This window comes from Anas acuta, chromosome 5 (assembly GCF_963932015.1).
Source record: "Anas acuta chromosome 5, bAnaAcu1.1, whole genome shotgun sequence".
In the NCBI taxonomy this organism is placed as follows: Eukaryota; Metazoa; Chordata; class Aves; order Anseriformes; family Anatidae; genus Anas; species Anas acuta.
The window spans coordinates 52,936,385-52,952,646 of NC_088983.1; the positions used below are offsets into that span (position 1 = coordinate 52,936,385).

The 16,262-nt window shown below is 39.0% G+C and overlaps 2 long non-coding RNA genes across 3 annotated transcripts in view; one reads left to right on the forward strand and one right to left on the reverse strand.

Moving 5' to 3' along the window:
* Positions 1-16,262, forward strand: part of LOC137857789 (uncharacterized) — a 42,440-nt gene that overhangs the window by 17,080 nt on the left and 9,098 nt on the right. Inside the window, exons 2-4 of one of the 2 annotated variants that reach the window (XR_011097283.1) lie at positions 12,198-12,436; positions 14,229-14,277; positions 15,060-15,134. This is a non-coding gene — a long non-coding RNA (uncharacterized lncRNA). Of the gene's footprint in view, positions 1-12,197; positions 12,437-13,235; positions 13,288-14,228; positions 14,278-15,059; positions 15,135-16,262 lie in introns of those variants that run through there. The other variant, XR_011097282.1, reaches the window with a different exon arrangement.
* The window catches only part of LOC137857788 (uncharacterized), a 63,007-nt gene continuing 59,633 nt past the window's right edge, over positions 12,889-16,262 (reverse strand). Inside the window, exon 10 of the long non-coding RNA XR_011097281.1 lies at positions 12,889-14,253. This is a non-coding gene — a long non-coding RNA (uncharacterized lncRNA). The remainder of the gene's footprint in view (positions 14,254-16,262) is intronic.

Here is a 16,262-nt window from a genome sequence, read left to right on the forward strand (position 1 = left end):
TGCTTGGGTTTTAATTCCATTCCGCATCAAACTTTGTGGCTGAAGGACGTTAAGTACATTGATGGAGCACACTGAGGTGTCGAGCAGAGCTACCTGTGCTAGTTAGGTACCGGCAGCATGGCCGTGTTAGTCTATTGCTGTGCTCTGCCTGCTGATCAGTGTATGCTGGCCTGTGTAGGGTGCCAAGGTAGCACAGTTGGACTGCCTCCAATACCCCCGTTAGCTTTTCTTAAAGATACAAACTTTGTTGTGCAGATACAAACTACTCGGCTGTTCTGTGTCAGTAAATCCTTTCTTTGCACAGAGGAATGCACTGAATTGCAGCTTTGGTTGCAGGTACAAGCAAAATCTGAACTGAAATCAAGTGCAGCTCTGGCTTCCCTTGTTTCTACTGTTATTCTGTTCCTCATACTTTGAATTTTTTGATCTGTGCCAGACAGAACAGACAATTCTCTTTCCTTGTTCTGCAGAGTGCTGTGTGTGTTCACAGTACAGTACCGACCACGCTTAGAGTGAGATAAACATAATTTTAAATGAAGAATTACTGTCTCACACTTTGCAATAAGTGCTGGGGAACCACCACATAGGAGACAGCAGGGACCAAGCAAAATAGCAAGGAATGAATTTACTGTTTGCAAATAGCAGAAGACTAATTTCTCACTAGCTTCAGAACAAGAGCCGTGCTGAAGTATCTGTCAGCACTGAGACCTTGGAGGAGCGAAATGCAGCTGGAGGACAGTGGCCATTTTCAGTAGGGCTTGCCATGTTGGAATGAACCAGAGCAGCCTGCAGAGAAATACATCTCTGCTGTGAGCTGAATTCAGATTAGACTCCTAAAATGTGTCTTTTTCCCATATTTACCCAAGACAGACTGTAACTAGTAGATGTTGGCAGCATCTACTGAGAACCAAAATGGCCGAACAGGGAGCTGATGAATAAAAATTGTTCAGTTGTCCCATTTCTCAGCAGCCTCCTCGCTCATATCTCACCAAATGACTGAAAAAAAGGAAGGCAGAGACTGAAGATGCTTCTGGGATTGTAAGCATTGCACAATGGGCACTGTGCCTGTTGGAGGCCTCAGAGACTTTGCTCAAAGCTAACCATAATGCCTATTTCTTTACAGTAAGAGTGCTTCCCTGCTCCAGTCACCTTGGTTGATTGGTGTTTGTGGGGTTGTAGGGATTTTTTATTGTTTTTTTTTTTAATTATGATGTCAAACAGCATCTGGCTGTGCACAGTGAGCAGAACCCCCGTGTTCTGGTGTTACATGTTTCTCTGAATGAAGTCGTGGGAGAATGGGGCAAAGGGGAAAAAGAATAACCTTAAAACTACCTGGGAGCTGATGTATGAATTCCAGCTCATGTTATATTTTCTCTTCCTTCCTTCCATCTCTCCTGTGTTCTGTCCTACCAGTAAAGGCACACTGGCATAAAACCAAAATGGATCCAACTGAGGTTTTCCTATTCGTATGCTAAGCTTCCTTGCCTTAAAGAGCCTTTTGGCACAAAGAAGCTGGCTCTCGCCCACATGGCCCTTGGGGTAATCTGAATACCTGCAGCTCATTGATACCTAATATATCTGTTGCACTGAAGTTAACTTCTTCTATGCATTGGTACTGATAGCACAACTGCTTGTGCTCAACGGGATACCTGTAGGATGCTGTACCAGGTGCTCAGCATCTTGTAGGCTGGTAAGTGTTAGTTACTGACACTGGGCTGAAATGACAAAAGACTCTGGTGTTAACGGGGTTATCATCCAAGAAATGTATTTTGTCTTCCTCTGGTAGCACACCATACCTGGACTGACTTATGTAGAGAAGCAGGTGATGGAGGAGGTGGGGTGGAGGAAGCAGGGGTGAATATCGGAAAATTGTCTGTCTTTTTTTTTTCTTTTTTTTCCTGGTCTTTGCTTGTTTCCCAGGCTTTATTCTTGGTTCAAGCCCTGTGCAGAGAGAAGAGACAGAGCCCCATATAAAGGCTTATGTAACAAATGTGCTTTCCTTACAAACTTCCTTTAGTCATTTTAACCTGTGGCTCACAGGGGGTCAAAGTGATGTCTCATTGCTATGACCTGGCAATTTTCTCATGGTTTTATGTACTGATGCTGCGTGCTGTTTAGATCAGCTGTACCCTTGTCCTTCTTAAGCTCAAGCCTTGGCAACAGTGATGATGGAAATGCCAGTACTGCCTCAATATGTCATTTCACATTGGTCTCCTGAGACAAGAAGGCCACTTGTTTCCAGAAAGGCACAATAATTTGTGTCAGCTCGTTAAGCTGGCATACTGCTGATTCAGGCACCAAGCTCTAAAGAAGCACTTTGTCCTGGCTCTGTAATGGCCTGTCCCTTTTAGTCCCTAGGGTATAACAGGGAAACGTTCCTGGAGGGAAAGGTCAGAGAACTCAGGGAGATTATCATCATCAGCCTGAATTAAAATTGATGCTGAAAATATATGATTTGAATACAGCTTTAAATAACTGGAGGAGAAGAAACAATCTATCTCAGTGTACAGATCTGTATGTATCTCAGGGAATATAGTGTTATAGCACTATAGCATTGGGGGAGGGGGGGAGGTCTCTTCACAATAACATTTTCTGATCTCTTGATATTAAACAAACCAACTTCTCCAGATGAAAACTTCAGCCCCAAGTTATGTGCTTAATTGGATGAAGGACTCTAATATAGCTCTAATTCTTACAGCCTCTCTCTAACACATGCTTCACCTCCCTTTCCTTTTTACTTTTAAATCACTGCAAATATTGCTAGACAAGCTGAAAATAGCCCTACCATTCAGTTTTCCTATTAATTGGAAAATTAAAAAAAAAAAAAAAAAAGCCTTCCATTTTGAGTGCTGTGTTTTTTTTGCTCAGTGCTTGCTTCAATTTGGTAGTTTCAAAGGATTTATAAAAAAAAACTCCTAGCAATTGCATAGAGTGTAATTATTGAGTCACGCTTCTAATTTTGCTATCTAAAACAAAAAGAGGAGGGGGTTGAGCAATGTTTATTTCTGGGTTTATATACCTTTTCTCTTTAATAAACATAATCTACGGCCAGTTATGTAAATAGGCTTTAAAAGGGAAATTAAAATTTTATTGCAATACCTTGCAAAAGGGTAGCTGAAACTGAGTAACTACAGAGCTTGCCCTCTTCCTCAAATTTGCAAAACAAATCCTGAATAAACTTATTTTTGAGATTTGTGGTCCTGTGCCTTCTGTGCCAGCAGCATTAGTTTAGAGTTTTACTTACACTTACAGACTGCTGACCCTGACTCTTTCTGGGATCAAAAAATCTAAAATATCATCAGGAAGTGTGAGCTTGGCAAAATTTACTATCTTCTTGACAGACTTGCATATAAAGTTTGAGATTTCTCAACCAGTAGATCCCAAAAATCACTCAGCTGCGAATCTATGTTTAATTGCATATGGTTAAAAACTCATAGAAGTTAGCAGCAGACATCTTTTGTCTTGAAATATGGTTAAAGTTCATGTGCAGATATCCTATGAAAATTTGGGTATAGACCTAAACTGGAGTTTTTCTTTGGTCATCACAACCAGGAAGAACTGCTGTCAGTACATCTTGATTGCCATCCTAGTATCATGAAGTCTTCAGATGATTTTTGACAGTGATTTTGGAAGGGCTTCCGTGTGCTGTAAGTTGTTCTTTTTTGTTGATGTTGTTGTCTTTTATGTGAGCATAACTGGAACCACTGAATACACACAGTGCATTTTAACACAATTTTGATTCATAGAATCGATTACAGAACAGCCCAGGTTGGAGGCAACCTCAGATCATCAAGTCCAACCTTTTTGTCACAGTCCTTTTCTCCCTGTCTCTCAGCATAATAATCAGGTCAGATGTTTCCCATGTATTTTATCTTTTATTTAAAAGAAAAACAGCTATCAGGAACACTTCTTATGCAGTTTTTTGTTTAGATGCTGTTTCATACAGAAAATTCTAACTCAAAAGGGAAGATGATACTTCTGACATAGTGAACTTTCACTAAAAGTAAACTCAGTGATCAGCATGTCTGCTAATATACTTTTTAGGCATTTGCATTACTTAGCTGCTTTAATAGTTGTATTTTCAGCCTTTCATTGCTGAATCAATTGGATTTGTATCTCTTTTACTCTTCATTTAACTCTTCTTTATTTTTTTAATAGCAGATATCTGTATAATCCCTTGAGTAGCATTCAATTCTTGTGTCAATTTATGGAGAACTGCTAATAAGTTTGGAGTAGCTTTTAGTCTTTGAATTTAGGCATTAAGTGGTCTTAATGAGGGAAATCTGGAAACAGAGATATGCCTGATGAATGCTGACTACCCGTAGCAAAACAATAAAAGAGGCCTCCTTGGTCCTAGCTCTAGCTTCCACCTAAAAGAAGGCGAAGTGGTCACCAGCAGGGATAAATTAAACTTGCCAAAAGCTGTCAGAAGTGGCACTGCCACATGCTGTATCTCATAATCCAAGAAAAGCCTACGGGAGGATGTTGTGTGAGCTACAGCAGAAGGATATGTTAAGCACGGTTTTCTCCCTGGTCATCAGAGTGACTGATTACATGATTTAATCATTTCCTTGAGACAAAGAACGTAATATTGCTTTTAAGAGAGGAGAGGGACACAGTATATATTAGCTGTAGATCCAAGCAGTAGTAATAGAAAATGTTCTGTTCAAGAGGGCAGAAAGGATCTGATTAAGTGTGTTTGTGGAGGATGCACAAAAATTGCAGAATTGCTGAGTTCATTTCTCCGTGGGCTAAACAAGATCTAGACATTTGGAGTTCCTCAGGGTTGCTTGTACATTTGGGAAGCTTTGAGTATTTTGTATGAAACATTGTTCTTCATGTGTCCTCAGATTTGTTAAATTAGAGATGAAAAAGTGCAGTTTAAATTTGCATAAAATAAGTCTGTATGTGTGCTTCTCACTCCAAGCCTCATTCTCACTGCAGTACTCAGAATTAAACCAAAAACTTTTTTTTTCCCCCTGTATTTTCTATATCTGTTCAATTGCATTGTTCAAATGTTGGTGGAGTTACAGAGTACCCTAACGAATTTAAAAGAAGCAAATAAAGCTTTGGGTTTATCCTGCATCTGCATTCTAAGATTAATCTGGATTTTAAACGTTCTGAGACTGGATGTATCTCATTAGGTCTTTACTGACACTTGGAGCAATGCAGCCTCCATGATGGAGGGTGGGCAACTACCCTGTTGGTAATAGCGGAGCTCAGAAATGCAGAAATCTGTAGTCTCAGATGATGCAAATGAGCGTTCATTGCAGTGAGCGATGCCAACTTATGCGTACTGAGGGTTTTGCTGTTAAGCAAACAGAAAATTCTTTAAATGATGTTCATCATGAGATGTCAGGTTCAGTTGTTCTTCAGGTCAAACAGTTTTGTAGTTCTTAACTTCTTCCCATATTCTTTAGCTGCTTAGCTTGATAAGCACCTTTGAATAATGAAAGCAACTAAACTTGAACCAAATGAAATCGCTACAAATCAAGTTTATGTTGTGTTGTGGGAGAAAAATTAAGATTTTTGCTTGCTTTGCTTGTTTTGCTATGGTTTGTGCGGGGAGGAGGGAAATAAACTTGGTTTGCATGGTTTTATCATCAGAATAATAATATTTTACAACCTGTCTATCATTCTGAAGTAGCTGTAGGAGTCGTGTTTTTTTGTTGTTGTTTTGTTTTGTTTTAATGAAAGCCTGTTAATATCTAGGGTAACTTTTCAAGGCATTTATATTGGAAGTCAGAATACTAATGGATTCACACAAACCAGAAAATTCACAAGTGAGCTTTCTATCAAAGCTTTCTTGAAATATTCTTTCCAGATCAAGTAATCTAACCTCAGGGTTTAGAGAAATATCCCATCTGACTTCACAGCTGTGAATTTGCTTCCAAAACTAATTCCATAAACCTGGTTAATTAGATCTGCTCAAAAAGGAAAGATGGGCACCAGTGTCTTACTTATACTGAACAGGCAATACATAGAACATGTGAATGGTTGGGGGGAGACCAAAACTACAATTCTTTCTCTGTTTAATTTCATACAAAGATAGATGAATTGCTCAGGAGATGGTATACTGCTCCAAAATGTCTCATGGTCAAGTGACTATGTTTCTGCCTCTCTAGTCTTAATTCACAAGATGCAGCAAGACAAGAATACTACTCTCATATGATTGTTGGAAGAGTTGTTCAGAATACGCTGTTGTCGGTTCGCATTTCGGTATTTTATGGCAAGTGAAAGCACTTCGAAAGGTGGAGTTGAGATGTCACTGAATATCCTGAAACTTAGTAGAGTACATATGAGTATATATGGAGGAGAATTGGATTCATACCTTTACTTGGGATTGAACTTATGTTTCCTACATACATATGTGTGTGTATATATATATATTTCTATATTTCCTATATGGGCTTGAACTTATGTTTCCTATATACAGAAAGATGATGCTCTATTTCAGTACTGAGTTGAAGGCAGGACACCTTATTTTCTAAGCCCCCTGTGAGGGGAAGTTGTGTTCTGAGAATGCCAAGGCTTGTTGGGAAGTGTGACGCAATTTGCACTCCTGCCAGAACTGTGGCAGCAAGACGTGAGGCTCTGAATTGGTGTCGTGCTGTGTAACCACTAGCAAAAAGAATGAAATAGGGGGCATACAAGATTGGTGAAAAAGAAAATTATCGTGATACCTAACATAACAGCGTGTTCCCTTTGCAGCCATGGTTCTTTGTCCTCTTCCTCTGTGCTATTCTTTTTCAGGGCATATCTACAAAGGGATGTTTGGGTTGAATTTTAAAGAATATGGCCCAGTCTGTACTGTAAGCTGTTGCTAGCACAGTGTTTTGTTGGTTGAAAATTGGCAATGTGGTACGCAAGTGACAGCCGTGTCAGCAACAAAACCCTAGTGCTTCTGCTGCTTCTTTGGAAAAAAAAATAGACCCTCAGTTCCTATTATCTGTTCTTCACTTGAAATCTGGTAACAATCCTTTGGCTGCAACTATAGGCTGTGTTTGGGAAGGAACTTGATTATATATACTGTACTTTCATTAGAGTATTTTGTGGCGATAGCATACTGGCAGATAACAATATTACAGTCAGCCTGAATTCATCGAATTGAACTAAAATAAATGTATTGCAAAATGATCATCTATAGCGTCTAGTCTGTTTTAAATGTAAAGCCTTGGGAATTCAGTTTAGCTCTCTCCTGAGTGTCCTTATACAGAAATGACCTCAGTTACTGTGTATTAAAGTGCTCAGCAAAAAGGAGCACCCTGTTTCTGGTTGGCTCTGACAGTTACTATAATAAATCTTAATTAAAGAGCAGGCAGTAGAGGTCAGGACTCCTGAGACTACTGTACTAATCACAGGTCCATGCAGCATTCCTGGTCGCATCAGCACTTCACAGGTGATGTGCTTTGCGGGTACACTCACCAAGACGTGCATCCTGCGAGTGCAAAGCAAACACAGCCACGATCGGTGTACTCCGTGGTGTTGGTTTCCCGGATAACTTCTATAGAAGTGCTCTTGCTGAGAGCTGCTGTGGCATGGAGCAAATTTACTCAGTTATGGCAGACGTGTGTAGTATGGTGTGTATAGGAACAGGAATACAGTTGTGTGCATGCAATCTGATCTGATATTTCATCTAGTTATGATTCATTTGTGCCACTTAATTACTGCATTCAAGGTCTTCTGTAATAAATGTGTTTTCTTAACCTACAGTCTCTAAGCTACTAGACTAAGAATTCTGTTATAATTGAAAAGCTATTTGGGAACACTCCAATCATTTTTTTTGAAGTAAAAAACACACAACAGCATACTAAGAAGGCAATTTACTCACAGTCAGAAGAGCAGGTCACGCTGTTTTAGATTGTTGGTGGGTTTTCAGTAAGTTTAGGCCTTTTAGATTAGGTTTTTTATTTTATTTTTTTTTTTTTTGGAATGGACTCCAGGTTTTAAGCAGTCTTGTCTGAAATGTTCACTGTTGCATACAGCAGAAGATTTCAAGCATATAAGGCATGTGACAGCTATTAATAAAGAATCCAATATCATCTAAACATTAAGATAATTTGAGAAGTATTATGCATCATGATCTGCTGTTGTCTGTGTCTTCCAAAAATTAAGGAAACACTGAAAGCCAGTTCATGTGCCCTTGGGATATGATTTCACTTCTCTTGTCTAAAAACATTATCAAATCTGTACTTTTAGGAAAGACATTCTAGCATGTAAACATGTTTTTTTCTTGTTTTCAGCTCTTACATCCATAACATCGTTATGGATGTTGAAATTGAAAGGCTTTCCTTTGTCAATGAAATCCATGTAAATACAATTTAACCCGTAAAAAGCAATTCTTTTATTACTAATTACAAGGAAAAAAGAATCCTACTTGGAAAAATGCATAAAGTTGATTTATATTATAAGCTGTATCAAATGCATTATAGCTACAGTATGATGAGACACATCAACTAGAATATAATAAAATCCATATTTGACTATAGGAACAAACTGATATTTTTAGGTATATGCAGTTTGCCAGGCTTACTTGGTGATGTGCATCCTAAAGGGTAGTTTTCAGACTTACCTTCTAAAACCAAGGAATCGAGTATATCCCTGCTCCAAAGCACTATAAGATCCTTTTGTTTTAGTTAGAAGAAAATGTTAGTGTTTTCATTCCCTGTGCACTAACTGAGGTAGAGCTGCTCTGTCTTTATTTGAATGGTGGGGCACACCAGTATCTGTACGGTGCATAAACAGTATGTGCCATGTTTAATTGCATGGGACACTTATTTTTTGCTGGAATTTCTGTAATATTTTCAAAACAAAGTATATTCGATTAAATGAACTCCAGGGATTATTGAACTGTATCAGGGCTTCATCTTCTCTACCAGTTTGTATTAAAATAACAGCTGGAGGAATCATGGATGTCTGAGGGCTCCTAAGTAAGCAAATCCTGAATAGGTTTGTCTAGAGTTAGTCTGTGGACATATGGTAATGGATTCTCTTCTACAGTCCTATGTCTACTTCTGAAGTAGCTTAGAAATTAAATATCTTGAGGAAGTCTTTTGAAAAGGCTTCAAGCAATTCTGATTCTTCTTGCAGATTCTGCAGCATGTAGGATCAGTACAGATTGAGGTGCCTTACCTCTGTGCTTTCTTTCCTGTCACTACTCTGTCATTGTATAGTTGTGGGTCCTCATTGAATTTATCAAATAATATAGTATAATAGTATGAGCATGTACCAAATCTCCTCAAAATCATAAAACTCCTGAGTGGTAATTGTTGCAATAGTTCTTTCTTTGAAAGTTTATTGGCATTGTTGTTTTGTCAAATGTTTATAGAGTGCACTCTATAGCATGTAATCTTACCCCTTCACCCAGAATCCTGCTGCACTAGCAGCGTACTGCAGTCTGTTGGCCACATAGGGTCCTGGGTCTCAGTGCTCTCCCGAGGTAAGGGTATAATTTGTTCTGGACAAAGTTTTCAGTTGCCACAAGCTGAGCAGGACTTGAGCTGCAACTCTTTGCCCGCTTGCTGAGTTTTGCTCCAAAGTCAGACTGATAGGGACCAGGTCTGATCTGTTTTCCTTGAGCTATCTGGGCATTGTCACCTGACTCACTGCTTATTGCAGGTGCTTGGAAACTGGTGGTGGTTGTAATACAATTTTGTTCTGCTGCATTTAGTCTTCTACAAAGTGTTCAGGAGTGTTTTGCAGCTGGCAGAGTAAGGGCTGTGGGGTTTGAAGTAGGAATGGGTTAAGTGTCTAAGATAGCAGGAGACTAGCCTTTTCCCATCTAATCTCTCTATCTTGTCAAAAGCTGCTGTTTTGTTTATGAAATAAGTAAATAAACTATTCTTTTGGAAGACCATGACATGGAAGAGATCAAGGGCACAGCTGGAAAACACAGTCCCTACTGAGATCTCCAGAACAGGTGGTGTCCATGTTGACTCTAGGGACAGGAATTATCTTGCACGTAAGGGCTGCATGCCCTGAGGAATGGGTAGGAAGAGAGTGTGAATAGAAATTGTCCTCAGGACAGGACAGAGGTGTTTGAAATGCACTGACTTACACAGCTGCTGGGCCACAGTAGAAGATCTGGTACCTTCTCTTAAGAGAAAGGTGACCAGTTCTGTTCACTGAATTGCACAGATGATTACCCCAATAATGGGGTACTGAGGAAAAGGCGAACATCTTAATCAGCATGTGTTTTGTGAGAAGTCATAGATAGCTAGAATATTCTAACCATAATCATCTGCTTGGGTAATTCTTCAAGCTAGAAAGAAAAGTGCCTAGTGTAGAGGACGCCCCAGTGCTAGACACCAAGCAGTGTAATCACTACCAGGGCATCACCTGTGCCGCACTGTGCCTGTCTAGTGGTGAAATACACTGCCACACAAGTTTAACCAGCTCCAGAGCAGGAGCTGAGCAAGGGAACTTGAGGATCCAAACTGTGGGTTTCTCTTTAAAGCAGTGTTTGAATATCTGGGACCCTGTTTGAACCTAGCTAACAGAGCATTAGAAACTTTGAAAATGTTTGTACTGCATTCTGGAGCCTTGAGAGGTCAGCATTTGATATAAATGTTCCTTCTAACAAGACTAGTTTCGTATGTTAGGGAAGCAAAGAAATTAAGAACATGTGATGACCTTTTCTCTTGTTTCGTTTTTACTTCTTAAATTACCTACTCTTCTATGAGTAAATACCTTACTTGTAACAAAAGAACAAAAACTTAGTGTAAGCTTTTGATTTTTTAATTTTTTTTTTTTTACACAGTCATTTTGCCTAGTTTTAAGCTATCTTTTCAATGTATAAATAGAGCACGTCTGATTAAGTATTGGCACTAGAACTTCCAACTGGGCTCTGGAAATACAGCTTTCCAGCTGGGTCTGACTCATTCCTACACATAAAAATGCTACAATCTAAAGTCTAATCAACTGTGTGCCTGATGCATGTAAGACAAAGCAGGCTCTCCAGCTTGCTTCTTTTGTACCTGTAACCTGCTGTCTGCCTGTATAGACAAACAGATTTTTCCTTGTGGTAGTGATAGAGTCGCTTACTAGATAGAAAGAACTGTAGTCATGTGGAATTGGAGAGACTTTAGTCTAGAGTAAACAAGGGTCTGCATGTTTGGCAATTCTGAGAAGTCTAAATTCAACTAGAAAACAGAGTACTGTAACAAATGGAGAGGTGTAAGAAATACGGGTTTAAACAATAACTAATTGTACATACTCATATTCAGGATACTTTTGGTAATTGTTGAAATGATGATTTATAGTAATTTTACACTTTTGTTTGGAGGTTTTAAAATCAGCAATCTAATGTCATAAATGCAGCAGCCTTTGTTATAAAAGAAATGGGACTGAACTACAGGCTTTTTGTTTAGTGGGAAGTTCTATTACTTCTAAAAAGGTATTTTCTTAGACTTCCAATTAAAAATAAAAGTGGTTTAGTCTTGCTGTAAAATGGAAATTATGTAGGAAAACTGAGGTCTTGGAATTCAAATTCTTTTGGTTTTAATTAAAATCAGAATTTGTCAACCTAATTTGACCTCTTATAAATGTTATGGAACTTTTAAAATCAGTTTAATTTAGACATGTTGTTATGGACCAAAACCAAAATGCTTTAATCTTAAAAATGTCAGGGTTTCTGCTGTGTTTCCAAAAAATTAAACTTCTTTTGTAATAGCTTAAATATAAAAGCTGATGGAAACGTTTTTCATATGAGAAACAAAATTGGCAGATCTTTAAACTGTCTCTCTCTGGACGTAAGGCTGTAGGCTTACGCAGTTGATCAGCATGTTTTTAAGGTCTTAAGGTCTTATCTAAAATCTTGGGGATCAGAAACAGAATGGGGGGGGGAATATGGACTCTGTAAAACTGTTCTGTAGAAAAGCTAAAATGTGTGGCACAGTAAAGAGTGTTTCATAACATTTAAGCATGCAGGTTCAAGGTTTTCATCATCTATGTAAAGACGAATTTTGCCTCTTTATGCATGAGCCCATGTACAGGCTAGTAAAACTCAGTTTGGTAGTGATGTCAGGGTCATTTTTGGAAAGCGAGGCAACGATCTGTCTGCCCGCTGTACCTTGCCTGCTCCCTCTCCCTGTACTTGATGTACCTTTTAGGGGATTGTGAGGGAGTAGTGGGTTTCAAGTGATAACAATATGAAATGTTGGTGTAAGCTCATGCACAGTATGCTTTCCATCTGGCAGGTATCCCAGAACTGGAAACTAATCGAGGGTGGAAGGAACTGCTGGAGATCATCTAGTTTAACCCCAGCTCCTGAAGCAGGCTCAGCTAGAGCAGGTCGCACAGGACTGTCATTGGGTTTTGAGTATCCCCGAGGATGAAGATTCCACAGGCTCTCTGGACTACCTGCTTCATCTCTCATCTTCCTACTGGGTACCACTGAGAAGAGTGTGGCTCCAGTGTCTTTACATGCTCCCATCAGGTATTTATACATATTAATAAGATCTCGCCATACCTTGTCTTCATCATAATCGGGCCCAGCTCCCTCAGCCTCAGCTTGCGTGACCTTTATTATCTTAGTGGCCCTTTGCAGCACTCTTTTCTGTCTGCATCTTTCTTGTGTTGGGGCACCCAGAACTGGATATAGCACTCCAGATGCACCTCACTGTAAACTGTAAGCTTATTGTTTATTGTGAGAACTTCTTACAATTATTTTTAAGTGCAAAACATACTGTTTTCAGCTGTGTTTTACTTTCAGATTTAAATTTGTTTGAAAATTAAACTAGAATGAGAAATTCAGGCAGAATACATTTAAGGGAACTGCTCCTACTGTGAGGATAGAAGCATGAAAAGCTGTACAAGAGGGGAAATGTTTTATAAACACCATTTGTGTGTAAAGTTTATCCTGTAGGGGAAAAAAAAATTAAGAAGACATGCAGAATATTTTTCAAATTTTAATGATAAATTGTTGTTATAATATGCAGAGTTTTACAACTGAGAAGAAAGCTCCAAAAGAAGAATGGTATCTTTAAATACAATTTTGATACATTTCAGGTTAAAAACAATTTGAAAACACTTGAAATTAAGTAAGGAGAAAGCTCATTTTTATGTGGAAGAATCTGTTTGTGAGGTAGTACCATACAAGTCAGGCATAGTGAAAGATGTTCTTCATGGGTGACAAGGGACAGACAGGGCCTGAACAGTTTGCAGTTAGCAGAATAAGTCCATATCTTTGTATCAGAGACTTGTAGTACTGATTCTTGTGTGATGTTTTGTGCTGACTCCATTCTACAGGTGAATTCACTGTGGCTGTTGCAGAAGACTAAATAATTTGTGACTTTATTTCCTGTCATTCTTACTAGCTCTGTTCTTTGAGCCAATATAGCTCTGCTAGCTTATTTTGAGCTGTTTCTGATGTGTCAGCACAAGGACAGTTTTTATTCTGATCTGTGGGTATTGATATAGCCATTGAAGACTCTGTAATAGGAGCATGTTAGTCCTACTAATAACTGATCCCCTGTTACAATTATGATAATCAAATCAACAATTTAAGCTTGTGGTTAACATTGTGGATCACTACTAATGATACCCTTTTCCACTAATGATTAAAATTATTTTCTGCCATTCAGAAAAGTTCTATTAATCAACTACAGATACAGAACCTGTCATAGTTGTTAGTAGTGGTTTTCAAGAACAAGTCAAAAGAAACTGCATGTCCTGTCAACTCCCAGCATTTAGTTTAGCTGTAACACCTCTCCAACTCTTGCATTCCCTCCAGAATAGCACATTGTGTAGCAGCTCAAGGGATTGTATGCTTTAGCAAGCATTTATAATCCAGCCAGGGAATTATATACAGCTGGATCACGTCTAACTGCCCTAGCCAAAATTCCTATTTCTAAGTGTGGGCAATTCACCCAAAAAATGTCTTTGCAAATACATTTGTTTCAGAATTTTTAACTGAGTTTGTCCTAGTGAACCTATGGGCAGTATGGTTCTACAGTGAAAAACTCAGTATCAATAAATACAAGATGAGAATGTATACTGAAATTACCTGAGGTGAGATTGGATCAAAACCAAAGTTAGCACAGGTTATTGGATAAATGAAAGATCAGGAGCACAGTCATGCTTCGTGATGGCAGCTCTGCAGCAACAGTGTCATGTACGCAGTCATCGCCTCCAACCACAGTACTTCTGGCTTTTGGGTGATGGTTGTTGACTTCTCTTCCCAGGCTCTGACTCCTGCTTCATTTTTTGTTTGTTTGTTGTTTTTCTAGTGACTAAGCATCTAATTTGAATCAACTGTGGGAGAAAAGAGGATTGAAGGTAAAGTAGTGCTTTTTATTATTCAGGTTGTCACTAATTGCTGTTTTCAGTTCAGAACATTTAAATGAAATATTCACACAATCAGGCCAGTTGTAATTCAATCAGAAACCCATCCAACTACCCTGAGGAATCCCATCAGGGCTCCTTATGCAGCAAGAAAGAATTTTAATTAGAAATTTGAAATAAGCTTTTCCCCCAGTTTTGCCAGGAACAAAATGGGCTGGTGCTTAGTGCCTCCATATGGGGAATTAAAGCCTTTGCAAAAATCAGCATTTAAAGAAACAACTAGAATTTCAGATTGTGATAAATGAGTCTGTATTTCCACTTTCTAGTAAGTCTCAGTGAAGAAGCTGAACATATTGCAAACACATTTCTAAGTGAAAACTACTGCTTAGGCTGTAAGTATCTGTATTTTAAAAAGTTCTTTCCTATACTTAAAAAATGATGAATTGTTTAGTCGTACACAAAGCTATCTTTGAAAACATACCTAATAAAAAAGAGGAGTTAGCAATTTGAATGGAAAATGACTTTAGGCATTTTAAATGGATCCCATGGTATTAGCTCTATGTCAGAAGAATTCCTATAAGAAGCTTGCTCCAGCCCAAGGGCAACAGGAGCAGCACCAAGGCCCAATTCCCAACGTTCAGAAACTCTGATCCCTAAACCAGTCACTAAATTTTGCAGGGGTAAGATTCAGCACTAATAAAACTGGGGAAGGATGGCAGGGGGAAGTCTGTATTTAATTGCTGTAAAGTAAGTCTTGCTTTCTACTCTTTCTTTAGGAACTGTGACAGCTGGAAACTTCCTGAATGAAACCAGTTCTGATACTTGTGCAGCATTTGGCACCTACTGTAAACGTGAGTACAGCACAGGGGTTGACCCTGTTTGCTTTGCAACAGCAACTAGTAACACACTCCTAAGCCAGGACAACACAGTTGCTAGAAGGTAGATGAGTAGCAAGATGTGGTGTTTTTTTTGTTTTATTTTTCAGGGGGTGCAGGAGTGTTGTCTTAACAGTTTAAATAGGGCTTGTGAGGGAAATGAATGATCATCTTCATCTTAGACTGCTCTCACTTTTGCCTCCTGACTCAACTTCCTTCTGCTAATCTGTTCATTAAAAACTCCTAGCAAAGAATGTAGAGCAGAACACAGAAGTCTTTCCCTTACCTTAAAATATAATAGCTTAAAGTTGACACTTGCAGACTGCTACCCAGATCACTTTGTCATGTTTTTTTCCTAGCTTTGCTGCTTTGGAGACCTAGTGCTTTGTAGCCTATTTCACTTGCATTTAATTAGAGTGACAAACACAACAGGATGCCATTTTGGAGAGTTCCCCAGGGCATTTGCTCAAGGCCACTCAGTTTGTCAGTGAGGTACAGCACTTGCACCCTACTGTTTTAATTGCCAGAACAGACAATTGCTCAAGACCTTCCAGAATGGCAGGGGGCAGAGAAAACACAGAAATGTGAAAAAGGAGTGGGAAATACAGAGTATTATCTATCCAAACTCCTTCCCATACCTAGCCATAGGCCATCCTGCCACGTCAGAGCATATGTGGATACGCTATCAACTTTAGCAGGGGAGGGATCTGATCCCCTTTACCTCCTCTCTTTTTTTTTTTTTAATCTCCCCTTACCTCAGCTGGTAAATCTGGTTAAAGAAATCTGTACAAAACAGACAGGATCCTTAACTCATGTGAACTGGTAGTGCCTCTATTGACTAGACTTGCACCATCCACTAATTATCTGTCCTAAACTGAAATACCTTGATGTTCTAGCCATACCCATAATACAAGCATCTTCCTCCATGCTCTTAATTTAAGCATATGAAATCAAGCTTCTACTTTGAACGTTTTACTTCTGATGTTCAGTGTCTTTAGACCACAGCTAGGGATAAGATGAGCCTGATTATATGCAGGGTGAGTCTGAAAACAGAGCTAAAGCTGAAGCGGCATTTCTACTATTTGGTTCAGCATAAGAGTTTGA